Here is a 19,245-nt window from a genome sequence, read left to right as displayed (position 1 = left end):
TAAATAATCCCATTGTTTTCAGTGTCTTTAATCTGTGCTTTTAAGTGCTTTGTTGGATTGTGGCCTAGTATAATTATATGTTTGCAATAACAGTTGCTTATTAAAAGCAGTTGTTAGATCTCAAAAATAATATAAAAGAAATAACATGAGAAAATATGTATCAAACAGTACTGAAAAAATACATAAAAATTGCTTCAGAATTCTTATTTGCTTGTCAGTGTCCATCACATTGCAGATTCTGCTTTTTATGTCGCTCCTTTCTTTTATGAGGGTGAGACCAAGGCATATTAAGGAAGATCCCCAAGATACTTATGTAAAAATATGTTTAAAAAGTTGTATTTGTTATTAATACTGAATTCTGTAACAAAGGTGAGGTTTTATTAAATAGTTGCCTTTCATATAGTGCTAAAGTTCTGACTAGGTCATTCACTAGCTGTTAGTTCCCACAGGCATTTGCTTCTTTCTTGAGTAAGAACAACTGGGTGCAAGGAGTGTTGATATGATAGGAATACGGGTCTCTTTGCAGCATTTCATCTCTTTATGTGTTCAGTGTCTTTCACTTTTCCTTGCTCTTTTTTCCCTGGGTCTGTTCTGTAATGTTCCATTCTATGTCAAACCATTTCCTTTGACCCAAAGCAAAGATTACAGACCTAAGGGTTAAACACTGTATTTTACTCAAGTAAAATATTCTGATGGGACCTGAGTGATGGTGTTCACCTGACTGCCAGTCCAGCTGCATTTCAGAGAGACTTGCTATGAGAGTAAGTAGATTTCTAGATTATAAACCCTCTAAAATTTAGTGTTGGTATTAACAACGTCTATTGAGAAGTTTAAGAAACCACTTGTGTGGGTAAAACACTGGTCTCAGCACCAAGTGCTTGTGCCTGCAGCTTTGTACTTGTATCTCCCCTCTCCGTAGATTCCTTTACTGCTTTTCTGATCTACCTGGTCCTCTGAAGTACTTTTTCAGTTTATTTTTCCATGGAAGCTCAAGAAAAACCACAATAGTGGTAATATAAAGGCAATTTTCCTTGCCCTTTTTTATCTCTGAGTCAGAGCTTACGTATATTTTACAGCAAATTGCCACTTCTACTCTTCCAGCATAAGCATCTTGCCTGGTCTGCCAGCCAGATTTTTTGAGTGCATTTACAACTCATGGGAGCATGAATGAGTGACCACAAACATCCAGCATCACTTAAAGGGTAAAAGAAATGTGAAATGATCTGTAAATATCACTGTTATGTGTGATAAAAAGGAGGGCTTGGCTAGTCTAAATTAGAATATCCAGCAATACTCAGTCAATATAATACCAGACTGAATTCAGAGTAAATTTATTTCCTTACATGTAATTGAGAATCTCCTGTGAGCATGGTGGGGTATGTGGATACTCTGGGTTGTTCCTTTGCAGAGGAGTGTGTGTGATTTCATGTACGCAGTGTGGGATGAACCACACAGAGATCCTAAGTTCATGACCCAGGCTGAAGATACTGTGTATAGCCATGTGAAGTAGCACTGTTTGTAAAAGCTGAAAAAAACAGCAAAAGATCGCAAGAAAACCAGAGTCCTTTTCTGGTTGAAGTGTCAGGGAAGTCTCCTCCCCCACCCACTCCGGAAGTAGCAATTTCCCCCCAGAAATTAGTTCATTAGTGTGTATTGCTATTCATGCAGGAAGGTGTGTGATGTCCTGGGGCTGTCTGTATTTGAGTAGAAAATGTCACCTCGGATCAGATTTGCAATACTCCCAGCCTGTGCTGGCCCAGGGCATGGAATCTCTCGAGATCTTCTGTAATGCACAGTGACTGCATCACTACAGCGGAATCAAAACTTCACTGTGTTCAAGAAGAGGATAATGGTTGCCACCTTATGCAGCTCGGATAAATGACAAGTTTTGGGAAGGTCACAGCTCAGTGTGAAAAGTCTTCCACGTCTTGGAAGGAACAGAAAAATTCCATATCCTGTGTGGTGCCTTCCCCGCTCCTCATCTCATTGCTTACACAGGTGGAAATGTTGAAATTAAATAGCAGAGTGAGTGTGAGCGTGCGGCTGTTGTATTTTGATGTGGTTCTTAAATTGCCCTTCATTGTCAGAAGCTGTTAGGCTGAGGAGTGAAATATACGCCTTGAGTGGCAGTAGGAATTGGTAATTACCTTTAATTCTCCACAGGGGCATGCAGAGGTGTGGAGTTTGCCCATGTGTCAGTCGGAGCTGACGCAGAGACAATAAGGGTGAGGGCTGCCTGTGATGCTGGACTGTGTAGGGGATGAAATGGGTTCATGTCCCCTTTTCCAGCAGCCTTTGTGCCCAGAGAGTGCTGTGGGTAGGTCAGGGGGCAGCTGCTCCAGCCCCATTGCCTTGGAGTTGGACAGAGAAAGGGCTGCAAGCAAAAAGGTGGGAGCACCCCTGATTTTTTCTAGCAGGTCTGATCACCCCTTCACCATTCCAAACCCCCTGAGAAAGCAGCCTTCTCATGTCAGGCAGAGGGTGAGGGAGGTACATGCTGAAGCTGGGTGAGATGCTGGAGGCCCTGTACACTCTGCAGTAGGAGTTACTCTCAGCCACGGTTAAATGCGTTTGCAATGATACAAGGAAGTTTTCGCAGTCATCAGCCCTCCAGTTGAAGCAAGACTGAAAAATGTAACACACCATGCCCTAATCCACTTAATATGGTCTCTGTCCATAGCTCCCCACTTGCTGTCATACAGTAAAGCTGCTTGGTTTCTCCATGTCCAAACCGAAGAGGAAGATTAAGTGTGCTGCTGCGCCCTGTACTTGCTGGCAGAACTTCTTTTCTGCTACATGGGCTCTAAGATGTGCTTTGTTTTATTGTCTCCCTTTCTTTTGAAAGGTACAAAGTACAGTGACAGGAACTATCATATTCAATTGGACATGCTTTCTACAGATTTGTTAAGGATTTACTCTACACATTTGTAGCATTTAGTTGCCATGGCAATGACCTCGGTGCAAGAGGGAACAGCCTTTAGGTTGGACCTCAGATTTTCCTTTCATTTCCATTTAATTTGATTTGACTGTGAAATGTCACTTCCATTGCATTGATTAAGCTTCATTGCAGCCACCAGCTCTGTTAGGAAGGTTAAAGGGCAGGCCAGTGGCTGTCATTTTTCTCCCCCCACCCTTTTCTGATACCAGTATAGGTTTGTTTTGGTTTTTTTCAGAGGAAGACTAAGGTTTTACCCCATGGTGTTCCACAGTAAAAGCAAAACTAATGCAGCAACAGTTTGAAGTGGTGCTAACCTGTGAAGCTTCCTCAGACAATTTTGCAGCACTTTAAAAAATAGGAATTTGTTTCTCTTTTTCTTCCTGACATGTGCTCACCCCCCAGATAAATAAATTGAATGTATCCTCCAATCCTAGCAACCATATTGGAAGGAGGAAAGACACCTTAGTTTTCAAAACCTCTGTTGTCCCTAGGGTGTATAAATGCCTGCCAGCTTCCATGAGGCGGGGAATCACTGGGACCTGTGTGTAGAGTACCCCTTTGCTCAGGCTCTTTCTAGTTAGTTTGGTATTTGCAGATTATGCAACAAGGGTAAAATAGAGAATGGCAGAATGTTGGGATGGGAGGCTTCAAAGGAGAACCAGGAAAAAGCAAGGATTGCTTTGAGCAGTTTTATTAATGGCAAACAAATTAAAATCACAACTGTGGTATTCTTCATTCCTAGTCAAAAGCATGCAACCTTTGTAAGCAATACGGCCCATCTGCAGAATACAAAGGTACAAAAATTGTGATGTATTTGTAAAGACTTCCCCTTCTTGCTGCCCTAAGACCTCTGCTTTGTACTGTGTGGGCTGTCAAGGACTTAGATAAATTAGGTTTGTTCATTTAGGTTTTGCAGAACCTCGGGTACCTCTTTTGTCTACATCTCTGTATTAGCAGGCACACAAGCCTTACTGGCAAGCTGGCTTTTTGCTGTGAGCCAGGTTTTTTGCCACATGCTTCAACTAAACATCAGCTAAAATATCATCTTGAAATTTGCATATTGCATGATAGCTGAAGTTAAGATTTCTTCTGCATAGCTTGGTCAGAAGGTAAGAGTCTTATAGTTATGTACTGTTTTGGTTTTTTGTTAAATAGATCAGATGCTCATTTTGAAAACATGTAGAAACTTTGTTTCTTTTTACTAGTCCTGAAAATAATTGCTTTTTAAGTTTGTTTAGTTGCTCAGAATTTAAAAAGAAATGAATAAACCAGAAATATTAAAACAGCTTGGTCTGAAGGGAGGGATATAAGGAAGGCTCATTAAAACAGGCATGTGAGCAAAAACTGGTGGGCTGGTGAGGAAGAGGCCTGGAAAAGTCAAGGGAGAAAAAATGTTTGACCAGGCACAGGGTAAATGATGCAAAGAAAAATTGAAACCCCAAAGTACTACATATGGCTTGCAAATCTTTGCAGCTGAAGGACTGTTTTTCTCTCCTGACTGAACTGAGCTTCAAATTAAGCCTCTTTCTTTTTGGAAAGGAGGACTGAACTAGTGTGAAGAAAACTGCAGTTCTGGAGCCTGTATATTGGCTGCTGTGGAGAAATAACTCGCACATGTGTGAGAAAGAGGGAATGTATTTAACTTTTTCTTCTGATTTCTGCTCCCGTCTCCATGACATGCAGCATCTGGTATCAGGGCCACCCTCTCACAGAGACATCATGCCATTGTGGATGGTCAGGGCCTGGCATGGAAGGGTGCAAATCCCTGGGGATACACATCTTTGCTCCCACTGCATGGCTCCCAGCAGAGAGGGCTTGAATTGGAGAAAGGTCTTTAGAGGTGGAATCCTTTCTCCTGTGTCCCTCTGTGTCACTCAGGTGGAGTTTTACTTCAGCTGTCAGCCTTGAAGCTCAGAGCTCACTGGCAATCCAGGTGAAAGAGCCTGGCTGTGAGCTGTGGCTCTGTTTTCTGAGCTTTGTGCTGCTGCTGGGATGACTGTCAGAGGGAGAACAAAATCTCCGTGGTAGGTGCCCGTCCTGCAAGGACTGGCTCCCTTTTCTGTTTGCTTCCAAAAAGTTAAATGAATAATTGGTGGGAGAAAGAAGGAAAGGAGAGAGAGAAGGATGTAACTTCCTACGTAAATTGTAAGATGTAAAAACCCTCTTAAAGAATAACTCTGAGCGGTCCGGCTGGTGGCCTGTGGCATGGTGCTGTCTGACTTGCTTGCTTTTCTGCTGTGGCCTTGCCTTGGGACTGGGGGGGGAGTGGAAAAGTTGGACGTGAAATCCAGCAACTGCTGAATACTTTTGCTTATCCATGCAAATTGTCACCATGCCTGTGAAGGGGGAGGAGGAGTTTGGCATTGCTTGAGCCTGGTCACTGGCCCATGGAGGTGCCCCAAAACTCAGGATGCTGCTCATGGCTTTGGATGTACTCTGTTGTCTTAGCCTGGATTTGTAAAACAAAATGTGAGCTCTGAGCTCTGTGTGTGTGTGTGTGTGTGTGTTTCTGACTAGGCATCACAATCACTTTTTCTGCTTTTCACTGCTTGGAAAGGACCCAATTTTAGAGCAAGGTGATCAGTTCTCCTTTGGAACAGAATAATGTTAATATTCTAAGAATGTAAATGCAGATGCTGTGGACTTCCACAGAAGGCAAGTTCTTCTGCAGTAATGTTTCAAAAACTCCCAAATTCAGAATTACTTACTTACACTCTGAGTCAGTGTTTGGAGATGAAGAAACTGTGGGACCATGGAAAAAACATCAGATTAGGAGAAAATACTTGACTTCCCTGTGCACTCTAGGTTTTTTTATATGGATTGTAGTGTTCGGTTTTCTATGTAAAAATAATTTGAGGCCTTCAGAGTACATGATTGATGCCAATATTGCTAGGTTTTTTTGTAATTTATGAAGAGGTTCTTTTTTAGAAAAATAGTGTTTAAGACTAAATACTGAACGTGGGGCTTGTTCTTCATGGCAGCTGTGCCATGTGGTAGAAATTCCAGTTTTCTGAACTCCCAGCCACACCCTGTGATGGAGACTGAACAACAGCAAATAGCTTTGTTCAGATGTCTCCTGTGTCCTGTGTCATCCTCTCAGTTAAAAATACTGTATAAAAAACTTAAAGCAGGTGGAGAAAGTTAAAAGCTGAATTCTGAAAATTCCATTTTATACAGTATCCCAAATCTTTGCTCAAAAATGAGATAAAATGGATTTTTTGTTTGGTTTTTTTGCTTTTGTTTTTGTCCATACCCAATTGCTCCTGCTGCCATCAAAAGTGTGTCTGTGACTCATGGTCTGAGCACTTGAGATGTTCCACCATGGAGGAACTGCTGCATCTCCTTGTCGAGGCAGGTGTGGAGGATCTCACCACCTAGAACAGAGAAATTCCCATCTCCCTTGGATGCTGCCTATGGCAGCAACAGAGTTGAATTGACACATCCTTTTCTACCTCAAACACACGTCATATTACTTCACACCCTCAGTGAAAGACATTCTCTCACCCAGGTAAACCAAATTTGCCCTATTTAGGCAGTGAAGGGAGACGCTGTTTAATTCCTTTGCACAAAGTGAGCAGGATTCAGCAGCTCCAGCTCCAGCACATCTTTTTTTTTTTCCACTTCTCAGCAGGAGCTGAGTATTGGCATCTCTCCCACAGCATCATGCCTTGTTGTTTTCTCTCAAGCAAAAACAACAGAAAAGGAAGATTAAAAGGAAGAAGTAGACAGATTTGAAAGAGGATTGTTAGTTCCAAGGTCTGATGGGATCTCCTTGAAAATATTCACAACTCTGTGTCACCCATGCCAAAGTCACACTGCAGTTTTCAGAACCTTTTATAATCTCCAACATATAGACACTATCTTTTCCTTCTTCTGTTTGCTGCTTAACAGGAGTTCATAGTAGATTTTGTCTATTTACCTCTGGTTTTTAGAATAATTATGTTGTGACAGTCATAGGTCTTGTCATGGTATGCTATTAATATCTTTGTTGTTTATTAATCTTCTCAAAGCAATTGTATGGAGGCATAAAAGGAGAGGAGCCTCGCCTAGTTTTAAGCTGAATTACCAATTTGAATGTCAGGCCAGGTTCACAAAAATTTCCAAAATAGGTGAGAGTTATAAATAAAACTGAATGTGTTACTGTTTTGGGGGAAAGGTGTGGAACTTGGTTTTTTCTTCCAGCTCAGCCCCAGAATAGACACAGGCTGTTTTTCATTTTGAGCTTTTAGATTCCAGCAGACCTCAAACTTAGCAAAAAGATAAGAAGAATTTTATGAACCGAAGAGTGAGTTTCATGCAGATATGAATCAGCACTGATATCTTGGCTACTGTCATCATGTGAGTATGCTGTCATTGCAGCAGATATGATAAATTTGGGAATCTTAAACTGAGCACACTTGTCCACTGTGCCTGTGAGGCAAAGCAGGGAAAAGAGAATTTTTCAAATGCCAGCAATAGTATTTTTAGGGAAAAAAATATTTTACCTGTAGTCTTTTAATTTTATCTATAAACTCCATTCCGATTTTGAGGTGCAGGAGGACTTACTGGGTTTTTTAGGGCACCAAGCCAATACAAATATTAGAAATAAGAGGAAATCATAGAGCTGTTTTCTTATTGTTAATAGCATAATGAATCTTTTGTTGGGTTTCCTCTCTGCAGGACTCTCCCTGCTGCAGTAGTGCCATTTACCTTTGTCTTCTTTTATAGTTTCAAAGGGCCTGTTCTGCAGAGCTGCTTACAAACTGTACTAAAGGATGAAAATTCTTGCAGAGAATCAGACAGTTTTGATTGACCAAGTAAACTTAATTCCCAGTGACAAGAGAAAAATTAATTCAAGCATTTAGAGAGATGAGGTTTGGGGCAGTTTATAGCGTTAGTCTATAATGTGAGTCTTTAATGTCTGAAGGCTTCGAGTCAGTGTTTATAAAGAACCCTCTTCACTTTGCCCCCATTTTGAAGCACTTATTTTCCTCTCTGCTTGCAAAGATCTTAAAAAAATCTCAAGTCTTTGTACTTGAGATTGCTTTTGTTCAGAGTTGTCCAGCGTTTTCTCCCCTTTCATGTTTTTTGCACTGTTTGCTTTGCTGTGTGCACATTGCAGGGTTTAATGTGAAATTCTGGTGGGTGAAATTGTGCATATCTCCTCCTGTCTTTTCCTTTCTTTCTAGTACGTGAAGGAACCAGCAAAAGGGAAAATGCTGTTACTAAACATCTAAATAAATCATAGATTTGTAGTTTCGTAATCAGTTTAGCAGATTTTATTCGAGTTGATATATAATATTGCATGTTTGTAAGCGAAAATGAAGAGAAAGTAAAAACAAAATTATATTTATCATCAATTTTGTTAATTACAAGAAACTAGTTCACAAATACACAGGAGTACTATCTTCAGCTAATCCTTTGTCTTCTTGTTTGTTTAATAGATTAGATGGATATACCAAATAGCATGCTGCTGGGGCAACATTAATTTTATTATAGAATAAAAAGTAGAACTATTAGTCTCTGTTTCTGGCATGTTTGTAAGCTATCTGACCTATTTTCTCCTCCTGCCCTCTTCTCGGTGATTACCAAATTCCTGCTCTCGCTATGCCTAATGTAAAACAGTCTTACAACTAAACCAGCTGATAGCCAGCCCTGGAGATATTACCCAGTACCCTGGCACACAGATAAGATATATTGTTTTATATATTTGTCCAACAGGGAGGGACAACTTCATCACTTTAAACAAGGAGATAATCTGTTTACACCAGAGGAATAGGCTCACTTGGTTTTCTTCCCTTCAGTTGTGGAGATAATTTCAGGGGGCAATATTTGCCTCGTTTTTACCAACAAAAATAGCTGGATGGTTTGTCTTAAATTTATTATGTTTTAGGAGAAAACTAAGCTAGGAAACTACACTTCCCAGAATCCTCAGGAAGTGTATAATGTCTGATACGGACTTTTTAAATTGAAGCACTGTGGTTTTGCAACTGCTTATCTTGAGGAGTTAGAAGTATCTGTTTTTAAATGATGTTCCTTGCAAAAAATCTCAAACCAACCTCTTAGTATTGTGTTGTCACTGAAGATGAAAACCAGGCCTTTAAGTTCTAAAAATTATTTCATTAACAGTGTAGTCATTTCATGTCTTCAAAAATCATGGCTGATGTAAAAAATATGTTTTGAGTCAAAGATTTTAGACATATGAAAAATCAGGAGTCTTCTTTCCCCTGAACAACTTTGTCCTGCCTTCTGTTCCGGGCAGTTGGTGATGACTTTCAGATTTTGGTTCATTGAAAGATAATACATTATTTAGGATTTTATGTGTGAAAATAAAAACAACCGATCAATATAGCACTTAATATAACACTACTTGAAATTTCTGTTTTGACCTTGACCTGTTATTTTTCAGTGAGGGGCATGTCTGCAGGGAAGGGCATGCTCAGACTAGTCTGGAAGTAACGAACTAAATTAGTGTGTTCCAGCACTGCAGGTGGACAGAGCATCCTGCTAATGTGGCTGTATGGACCAGGATGGATTCCAGCCAGACAGGCCAGAGGGCAAATAAATGTCTCTGTCCACACCTTGAACTGCACAGGTATTTGGATAGTTGAGTTTGGCATGACCCACTGCTTGGTCTGAGAGAAAGAAGTAGCCCAGTTAGAAATGCAGCCCCAACTTGTCTGACACCCAGTTCAGTGCCTGTGCTGTTTCCTCATTTCAGTCACCATCAACCCCTATTTCTCTATTTTGTCCAGAGTTCTGAGCCTTTTGTCACACATTAGCAAGACCAGGGTGAAATATTTGTATATTGAGGAATGCAAGCTCTCAAGGATGATTATGCTTTATTATAAGATACAATTCTTACAATGTTTTCTATGTATCTGTGATTTTTCCCATTGAAGTACATTGTAAGCTTCATCTTATTAATAGTCAGTAATGCATATATAGTGGATTTTTAATGGTAATGGAGGAACTGCCATTTGAGAAGCCTCACAATGTGTTGAAATCTAAAAATACAACATTGTCTTCTTCTCCACCATCCCTCTGGTTCATTAGTTCTTTCAAGATGTGCCAAAACAAGTCTTAATCTCTGTCTTCAAGATACTGTATTGTAGTGTATGTTTCAGCCTAGATAAGCTATCTGGGATGCATTTTTGTTACAGTGCAAGGTACTATTATTGTTCATGTACAATAAGAGTGAAAATAGTGATTTTCCATTTGTATTTTTTGAGCTTTGTATATACCCCAGAGGTAGATAAAGAGTTTATGAAGAAAGGTTATATTTAAGAGAAATGGGTATCAGTGCTATGAGATTATACCCATGACAGATGGTTGTAACTAAAGCTTCATCTTGGTGCTGAAAAGCTGAATGAAACAGTATTCAGATTTTGAAGTAATGTTGGCTTCATTTCAATGGGACTTTTGCCTGAATAAGAACAGACTAAAAACTCACTAATGATTCTAATTTTTTGTGTCAGCTTTGAGTAGATTTTAAAAAATTGAATTTTATTTTTGCCTATTTTGGATTGATAAAATTCCAACAAAAACATGGGGATTTGTTTGTTTGTTTGTTTACAGAAATGTGTGCAACATTATGCCTTTGTTCACTGGGATGACAAGATATAAAACAACATTGTTTTATTCACACTGTAAAGCAAAACATCTTACTGAGAATCAGGAAAGAGTTGGAAAAGTATTTGCTCTTAGTTTCAGAGCTGGTTGTGAACCTCAAAATTTTGTGGGGTTCAGTCAGAATAGTTATGTAAAATTTCAGATGCTAACCTTAAGCAAATCCAAATATCTTGAGGCTGGAAATCTCTACAAGAACATATTTCCCCTTGACTTGTCTAATACAATGAGTTCAGCGAGGCTACACCCTGGGGAGTTTTGGCCCACCATGTAGTGTGTGTGCTTTAAGACCTTACACTAAGCCATGAGGGTATTTTTAATTTCATCTTGAGAAACTAAACTGAGGGACTTCACAAATGAATCCATCAGGAAGACAAGGTTAATTCTGGCCGCTGTTTGTGGGAGTATGGTGCCTTCAAATACCAACACATTTTTTTTTCAGTGGTGGCATTTGGAAGAATAAATGAAGTGTGACTCCCGGCATCTCTTTAGTTGCCCTGAAAATGGAATGTCAAACAGCATATAATCATCTTCCTTGTTTAAAGAAAGAGGAGCAAGTGAGAGACCTAGTTTTCTATTTGTGTCAGTTTTTGGATGTCTTAATATTCTATCTTGTCTAATTTTCCAGAGACTGATAATAGAGTTCCTGTCAAATTAGAGGTTACAGACTCTTTAACCTATGTCACAAAAAAACCCCTACATTCCTTATTATTACCATGAATATAATCCAAATAAAAATTTAGCTTTTAATGCTGTTATGCTGAATGTTGCATTCCAAGCATATAATTTTATTCATTATAAATATTAAAAGTATTCAGCCTGACATTAGACTGCTTGCTCCCCGATCTCTTCAAAAAAAAGGCTGAATTGGATGTGTCGCCACTTGGTCCAGGGAGCAGCAGTTCAGGCTCAGCCCCTGCACTGTCAGGACTGAGCAAGCGTTGCTGCTGCCCTGCCAAGTGCAGTTCTCAGGTTCAATTGATGTGGCAGAGAGGATATTTTCAGATGGACCAGGCTGATGTCGCCATCTTCTAGGAGTGGGAATGAGCCAGGAGGATAAATTAAATGAATTGTACTTGCCCCGCACTGGGGATTTGCTATCAGAGGAGTCTGATGTGGCAACACTGGAATTACAGCTCTGGAATTACATCCTGCTAAGGGGGCTCTTTCCTTTTGCAGAGAGTGGTGCAAACGCTAAAGTTTCTTTAAAATTAAAAAGCTGCAGCCCTCTTCAGTGTAAGTAGAACTGTGGCAAGTATGACCTACTGTTTGGTCAAGTTTTATTCTCATTTACATGAATTCCAACAAATTCAGACCTGCTTTAAAAGGGCCTTACTTTCAAGTTTATAACAAATGAGTAATGAATAAATTTATCTCATTCTTACGTAGTTTTAGTTCAAAATCCAAAATGCTTGGGTACTTCTGTACCCAAGTCTTAGTGCCCAGTGTTCTCGGACATGCAAATCCAAGGCTGGTTTTTTTTTTGTTTTGTTTTGTTTTAAATCAGGTGAGTGTCACATGCTTCAGTTTTGTAATGAGAGTTTTTGCACTGTCCTAATTAATACACTGTGCCTGTCCTGGACCTTTGAAGTAAGTGGGAGTTCTGCCACCAATTTAAATAGGAGAAGGATTTGAGCCAATTTGAACAGAAGTTTTCACTTATCTTAGTGCCTAATCTTCTTTTTAAAGGGATGTGGGAGTATCGGCACCTCCTACGTAACGCTCATCAGCGTGCAGAAGTAAACTAGTCTGGTCACTTATGGAGGCCCATTTAAAACCAGGAGGATTACTCAGGTGAGTGACAAGGCTTGGAGAACAGATTTTAGGGAAGTTAATTCAGAGTGCAAAATGACATTTAACCCATCTGTGTGAATATTACCAGTTGAAGCAGGCCACAAAATCATTTAGAAATCGTAAGATAAAAAAAGCCCCAATCCCCTTCTATATTTTTCTTGCATTGGAGTTGTCAGGGTTCACACTTTCAAGGGTGGGTTTTTTTAAGCATCGCAGCTTGTAGCTCCGTTTCTTTGTTAAATTTGAGCTGATATTCTCCAATAAGCAGAGCAGAACTGTAAGAGAAATGCCTGCTATGAATCTCATGGCGAAATCACAATATTTGACAACACTAGGTCTGTGTAAATATGTATGTTCTTTGCAGTGCTTTGTCCCTGGGGAAGCAGGGTTGTCTAGACCTCCTCTACTGTCTCCCTGAATGGCAATGTATAGCTCCAGAGTGGCTGACCACGTATGGCTGATTTATCAGGAAACTGGCAGACTCTGACTGTTGTCTTAGGAGGGTGTTGCAAAAACTAAGGCAAATTTACTGTGAGGTTTCTGCACCTCACTGGAATACTTCAAGTAAATCTGTAAATTGACGGAGGTAGGAAGCTGTTGTTGTCTTCATACTATGTCTCTTTTTCTTCACTGAGTACAGAGGAGCCCATAAATACTGCCTTTCTCTAGTCTGCCCTGTGGTCTTTATAGATTAACCCTGATTTTTCACAAACTGCCAGTGGAATGATGTATTGGAGCTGGTGTCCTACATGGATGTCTCTTCAGTCTCCATACAATATTCACCTGATAAAGCTTTGCAGACAGCAGCATTAACAACTTGGTGTATTGTATTGGAAAGGCCTTTTGTCCTCTATTCCAAAGGATGTTACATCACAGAATTGACAGAGTTTTGTTAATTTTTAATTTAAAGGGAGTCTCCTTCCCTCAGATACTTCTTTTCAGACTCGTAATAAAGTAGCCATGACTGTGGATGCTGCTGTGTAAGGACAAAATGGGGAAAAATCCCATTTTCTCTGGTATATCTATGGCTGCCATTTAAAATAGGTCTGCATTTTCAAACATGAAAATATAGTTTTATTTATGTGTTTTGAAGTAAAATTTAAAAGATTTATTTTATACATTGTTTGAAGTAAGTCCAAGGAGACTTTTCCTAAAGTTTTTGTTGTGCTCTGTTGCATGGAGGCCAGCTGGTTTGCTAGCTTGAGTGACCTTACATTCCTTAAATGTACTCATAAATCAAGCCAAGGCCATGCATTAAAAGCTCAGCTCTGACATAAATTCAAAGGAGGGAAAGTTTAGATACATTGTGGGAGAAGTACAGAGATGGACACCCACGGCCAGATTTTTCAACCCTCACAGTTACCAAACCAGTATTTTACTGAGTCTCTCAGAAGACTTGGAAGTCAACTGGACCCTGTATTACTTGTGGAAAATATAATGGAATAATAAAAATAAACAAAAATAAAATAAATAAATAAATAGGAAAAAAACATGCCTTACAGATCCAATAACTATTTTAAGTAGTGCAAAGAATCTGATTAGACAGTGAGATGATTAGTTAATACTTAATTAATTTAAGGTTTTGTTCCTGTGAATGTCTCTAATAAAGGAAGTTTGGCAACACATTCAATGAGATTGCCACAATGGACCATTTTGGTGTGATTTAGTGAAAAGTAGGTAAAGCATCAGTTTTGCATTAATAGGTTAGCATGTCATTATATTTTTGGAAAGTACTGGTGTTTCTGGGTCACACAAGGATTTTGGTCTCTGCAAATATTTTGTTCTGAGTTCCCAAGAAACGATGAGAAAAACTGGTTTGATTTTAGAAGCAAGAAAGACAACAATGATTAGAAACATGAAAGTAAAAGACTTTTTAAAATTCCTCTGCTTTTTAAGGCTTCTTAGGTCCCTAGGAGATTAATAGTGGTTAATTTAATACCTACTTTAAATATGATAATTTATTCTTATTTACAAAAATAACTTGATCCAAAAATCGAAACAAACTAAAAAATAGTGTTTCCAGGACTTAAAGGCACAGTACCACTGACTGCTTATCACTGAGTTTGCTGGGTGATCCCTGTTAACACAGAGCCACTCATTTTCTGCACAGTGCTCCCACCACAAGCATCTCCAAAACGTTACTGTTCCCTGTATCTACCTTTAAGGTACAATGTATTAGAACAATATTTGTCTAGGGCATTAGAACATTTTTAAGGTATTAAGACGCTATTTAACCGTAAACTTATTATATGAATGCTAATCCACAGGGACTGACTACAAGGTAATAACAGCAAAGTATCTCTAAAATCTGGTTGTAATAACCTCAGGTCAATTCTGATTTACCTTATGCTGAAACAGTATATATGAGGACCTTAGTTGAATATCAGTAGCAGGAGTCCACAAGAATATTCTGCAAAAGGATAAAAATTAATACCTCTCAAAGCTGAAATACTTCTACTTCACTTTATTGAAGCATTTTTAATGGCAAGGCCAAATGAAATGTTAAAATTTGAGAATATTTCAGTGGGATTTGACTGACAAAATTGAAGCACTTGGAGTTCAAAATAAAACAATGTGTTTTAAACCCTCTGATTAAAGAGATGAAGTATATGGAAATGCTGTTCACAAACAGGGGTTATTCCGAAAGACTAACTTAAGGCTGGCTTTCATCTGTTCCTCTCTCAGTGGGGAAGGATGTGGGTGGACGGTGGTTCAGAGACAGTGTTTAGCTTAGGTGCTCTGAATTATTCTGTGAATAAGCTTTTATCTCTTTAGTAGTTATGAATAACCAAAGAAGATTAGCTTCCTGGTGCTTGAAGTAACCTTTTTGAATATACTCCTCATTATTGTCGATTCCTGACTGATTTCTCCACAAGAATAGAAGTCGACACCTCATGCAATTAAAAGCACAGTAACAACAAAATGGAAGCCTTGCTATTTAAAATATTGGTTGGCCTGTATCAAGGAGTTGTCCTTTTTCTGTACTTACTAAATACTCTCAACACTCTCATTATCAAATGTCTTTTATACAGTCACTGTCCAAGTAATTGTTTCATATACGAAATAGGGGATATCTAACCATACTCTTAACAGTTGTATTTGTTATCTGTTCCTTCAACAGATGGGAAAAACCCTGCAGCAGGGTTTGTATCCATAGGTAAAATGTCCTTTCAGAAAGATAATAAGTTGGAAGATAAAACATACCACCATAAGAAGAAGACAAATTATTAACACTAATATTTAAATGCATTATTGTTTAGAAACTTAATTTTACAGTACAGATAATAAGCCAAATAATTCTTCAACACAGCATCTGACTGCATCCCAAAAGATTTTAAACCTTCACTTCACAGTGCAGGGGGGAAACTAGTTTATAAACAGATGTTTCTTTCTGCCTTTGCACATGAATTATTTGCACTTCACCTTGTGCCATTGCAGCTGCTTGTGAGTCCCTGTAAGCTGCAGCCAGGAGCAATTTTCATAGAGTGACTTCACCACCAAAACCCTACATGGTGTAAAACCTTCATGTATCTTGAAGACTAAAAGAAGAAAACAACCATGATATGGATAAGGAGATGGAGGGAATGCATAAAGAAAAAATATAGTATTCAGCATGGGTTACTAGCATTTTGGTCTTAGCATTTTGGTTGGGACCAATCCTGCGGTTTTGAAGAAAATCTCCCTGGTGTTTTTTACTTAGCATATGTCAGCTTGGTTTGAAGAATGGTTTTGGTTTGTGTTGAACTAGATACCTCTGGAGGAAAACAAAGCAGAATTTACTGTGCTGAAACACACCACAGGTACTCTGAGCACTGAGAGAAATACAAGGATCTAAACCAGTGGCTGGTCCCTTGGAACATAAATGAACTACACACAAGATTCAGTACAGCACACAGGGCTGAATCTAGTCAATAGTAAACCTGAGCCCAGATAATATAGATGGAGGTGCCCTGGTATCAACTGCAATCACCTTGTGCTCTGCCTCTGTTGCACCAAATTGTTCTCTAATGTAGATACATTTATAATAGGCAGGTATCTTAATACACCAGCTGCCCAGCAGTCAAGATAGCCTTTGTAGACATCGAGGCAAGTAAGGAGCCTTGACAGAAGATTTGCAGAAAGACGGTGGGGGAGCCTTAGTTAATATAATTTGGTTAATTCATCTTGATAGCATGCTCGAGAGGAAAATGCTATCACCCCATTATTCAGGGAAGGAACTGGTTTAAGAGGTGGTACAGCTTAGCCAATTTGATACAAGGAGCCTGGAATTAGAGCTAGAAGTTCTGAGTGCCCATCTCTCCACTTATTCCTCATTTTCCAACTACCTTTCCTAAATGCTGCACGTAGACATTCTCTGGTTTTTTTGCAACTGAGTTCTTAAATGGATTTTAAAGTAACTGTAAATAGATTAGCCATGACCATGTAAGACATCACTTCTCTTACTTCTTTTAGCTGCTTACTTCAGGTTTTGTTTCTGCTTCTGCCCCAGTTTTTCACACCTTGTTTAGACTTGTGTTTACTGTAACTGTTTCAAGTTTCCTACCTCCTTAAGACCACAAAGCACTTCAAGAAAGGATTTCCATGTATTATATTTTGTTCTGAAAGCCTTATCTCATACAGACATATTTGCCATTTTCTTTTTTTTTCCCATATATATAAAAAATATGTTTCAAACCCATTATATATGCAGCATTCTGCTCCCATAGCTTGGGTTAAGATCTCTTTCAGAAACTGCAGACAATAAAGCATTTTCTATAAGAAAAGTTAACAATGTGATAAACACTGATGCAGTGTTTCCCCACACTTGTTTTTTTTTTTCATTGTTTATCATAATTTTGTCAACTTTCCATATCATTCCCCACAATGCTTTGTGTTAGATTTTCTTTGAAAATTCCTTTCCTCTGAACTTACCATGAACTTGTTTCTAAAACATGGTCATAAAATGCCACCAACAAAACAAAATCTTCTATTCACTAATAAAAAACACCCTGTCTCCCTCTCATCCCTCACAAAAGAAACTACAGAAAAGAAGTCAAGCACAAGACAGAATTTATATAGAAAAATAATTTTACATTGCAAGTATGAAGCAGAACATGAAGGCTGAGTAGAAAACTGAGAGAGTCAGTTGTGAGGCTGTTGTTTAAACCATGTGCAGAGTTTGTGCTTCATTCCATTTGTTCTCACTGTACTGATGGCTATTTAGCTGGGAATGTCAGAAGTGTTGGGATTAGACTTGGTGTGATTGAGGGGGAGGCGGAGGATTGTGTTTGTTGAGATGCTCTGTGGGAGGGGAAGGATTATGCATGTGCCTTATGTAATGAGGAAGAGTCTGGAGAACTTGCCTGTCTATGAGGAGGAGGTGGGAGGATTAGCTTTTGATGTAAAGTCAAGGGAACAGCCCTGCTCCTGATCCCCTGAGAAGGAAATCAGAAATGCTTTACTTTTCTGTACATCCTGTTTTGTGTATGAGAGGTGGGATTTTTTTGTTTGGATTTTTTTTTCAGGCTGGAAAACAGCTGGATTAGGGGGAGGCAGAAGTGGGAGGGGAAGATGGAGAGGGGCACTGAGGGAATGAGCAGTGGGGATTCAGGAAGGGTGGGTCATATGGGTGACCTTCTTTTCATGATCTCGGGCTGCTGTCTGTGACTTCATCTTGTTGGAACAAGGCATGCGACACAGTTTGGGCCCAGGCCAAACAGCCTTTACCCCATAAGGGCCCAGAGGCAGTTCAGGTGTCACTGCACACTGAAAATGTGTCCTTCAGCATCCTTCAGGAAATCTGTCCCTGTGGGGTTTTGGGTTTCTGCTAGTTGGGGAGTCCCTTGAGCAAGCCTCAAGTTCCCTGTGTGGTGGCAGTGAATGTCCTTCCCTCTGTTGATGGCCACTTACTTTTCTTGTCCTGGGAAATCCAATCTCAAGGAAACAAAAAAAGAGTAATGGGAATCATCATGGGGAAACTGGATAGGTTTTTTTGTTTCTAACTCTGCCCCTGCTTCACCAACCAACACTAAGTCTGTTGTTTGGCATTCCAAGTAAGGGCTGGAGCACATCCATCCCAGCAGACGAGTTATGAATTAAGACTCCACAGTCAGTGAGGATTCTGGCTTTGAAAACTTCATGGAGGAGCTACTTTTTCAAAGTGAGTGATCACAGTTTAAAAAATTTTCAGAGGCAGTTTCAGCAGGCTGAGAACATCCACACAGAATCATACACCCAGCTCAGCTGACACATGGTAATCCCATTCCTCTGTGGTGCGTGTCACCATCACGTCTGCAAATGTTTCACAGGTGCATTTATCTGAACGTATTAACACTCATTCTCCATAATGTTGTGTTTGTGCTTCATACTGCTGGGTGAAGAAGGCAAAGGCAGTCCAAAGGAATACTCCCAATTGAAACAATAAATCCAAGCATGGATGCTTTTATATTCTCTTTATTTTTGCCAAATGCCACTTAGACTATAATAGCACTTAGTAATGGAATTCAGCACTTTCATGGTGCTTTTTACTCACCAAAAATACTGTATCAAAGAGGTAAGTTACTATTATTCCTATTTTGTGGGTGGAGAAATTACAGCAGAAGTGGTTAGGATCACCCACCCAAATAAGGATCAAGTTGGAAAAATACATGTCTCTGTCCTCTGGATCCATTATACTATTCATTGAATCCTGATAGTGTTTTCATAAGCATGAAATTTTGAAGAGTTCTGAGGAAAGGACTAAGTCCAGGATTTACTTGTTGGTTGGGGGATCAGAGCTGGATATAAAGATCCCTTGGAGTCAATGCAAACTTGTAGATTCATGGAGCATATGCAGTGTGGTTGAACATTTTCTCCCTTTCTCATGGTTTTGTCATGAATAGGAGAAAAGGGATCTCAGGTTTGGCTCAGGTTAGGCTCATTCCTGC

At 39.4% G+C, this 19,245-nt stretch overlaps 1 protein-coding gene across 4 annotated transcripts in view; it reads left to right on the top strand.

The window, feature by feature from the left end:
• The window catches only part of SOX5 (SRY-box 5), a 601,783-nt gene that overhangs the window by 44,570 nt on the left and 537,968 nt on the right, over positions 1–19,245 (top strand). For 2 of the 4 annotated variants that reach the window (XM_017736705.1, XM_017736701.1), the window contains exon 1: positions 12,244–12,340. The exons of the other annotated variants lie outside the window; for them this stretch is intronic. The gene's annotated coding sequence lies outside the window, so the exon portion shown is untranslated. Of the gene's footprint in view, positions 1–12,243; positions 12,341–19,245 lie in introns of those variants that run through there. 4 annotated transcript variants of the gene reach the window in all.

The sequence above is a fragment of the Corvus brachyrhynchos genome, unplaced genomic scaffold (genome assembly GCF_000691975.1).
Source record: "Corvus brachyrhynchos isolate BGI_N302 unplaced genomic scaffold, ASM69197v1 scaffold246, whole genome shotgun sequence".
Classification (NCBI taxonomy): Eukaryota; Metazoa; Chordata; class Aves; order Passeriformes; family Corvidae; genus Corvus; species Corvus brachyrhynchos.
Note: the sequence above shows the minus strand (reverse complement) of the source record. Positions and strands in the feature narration are given on the sequence as shown.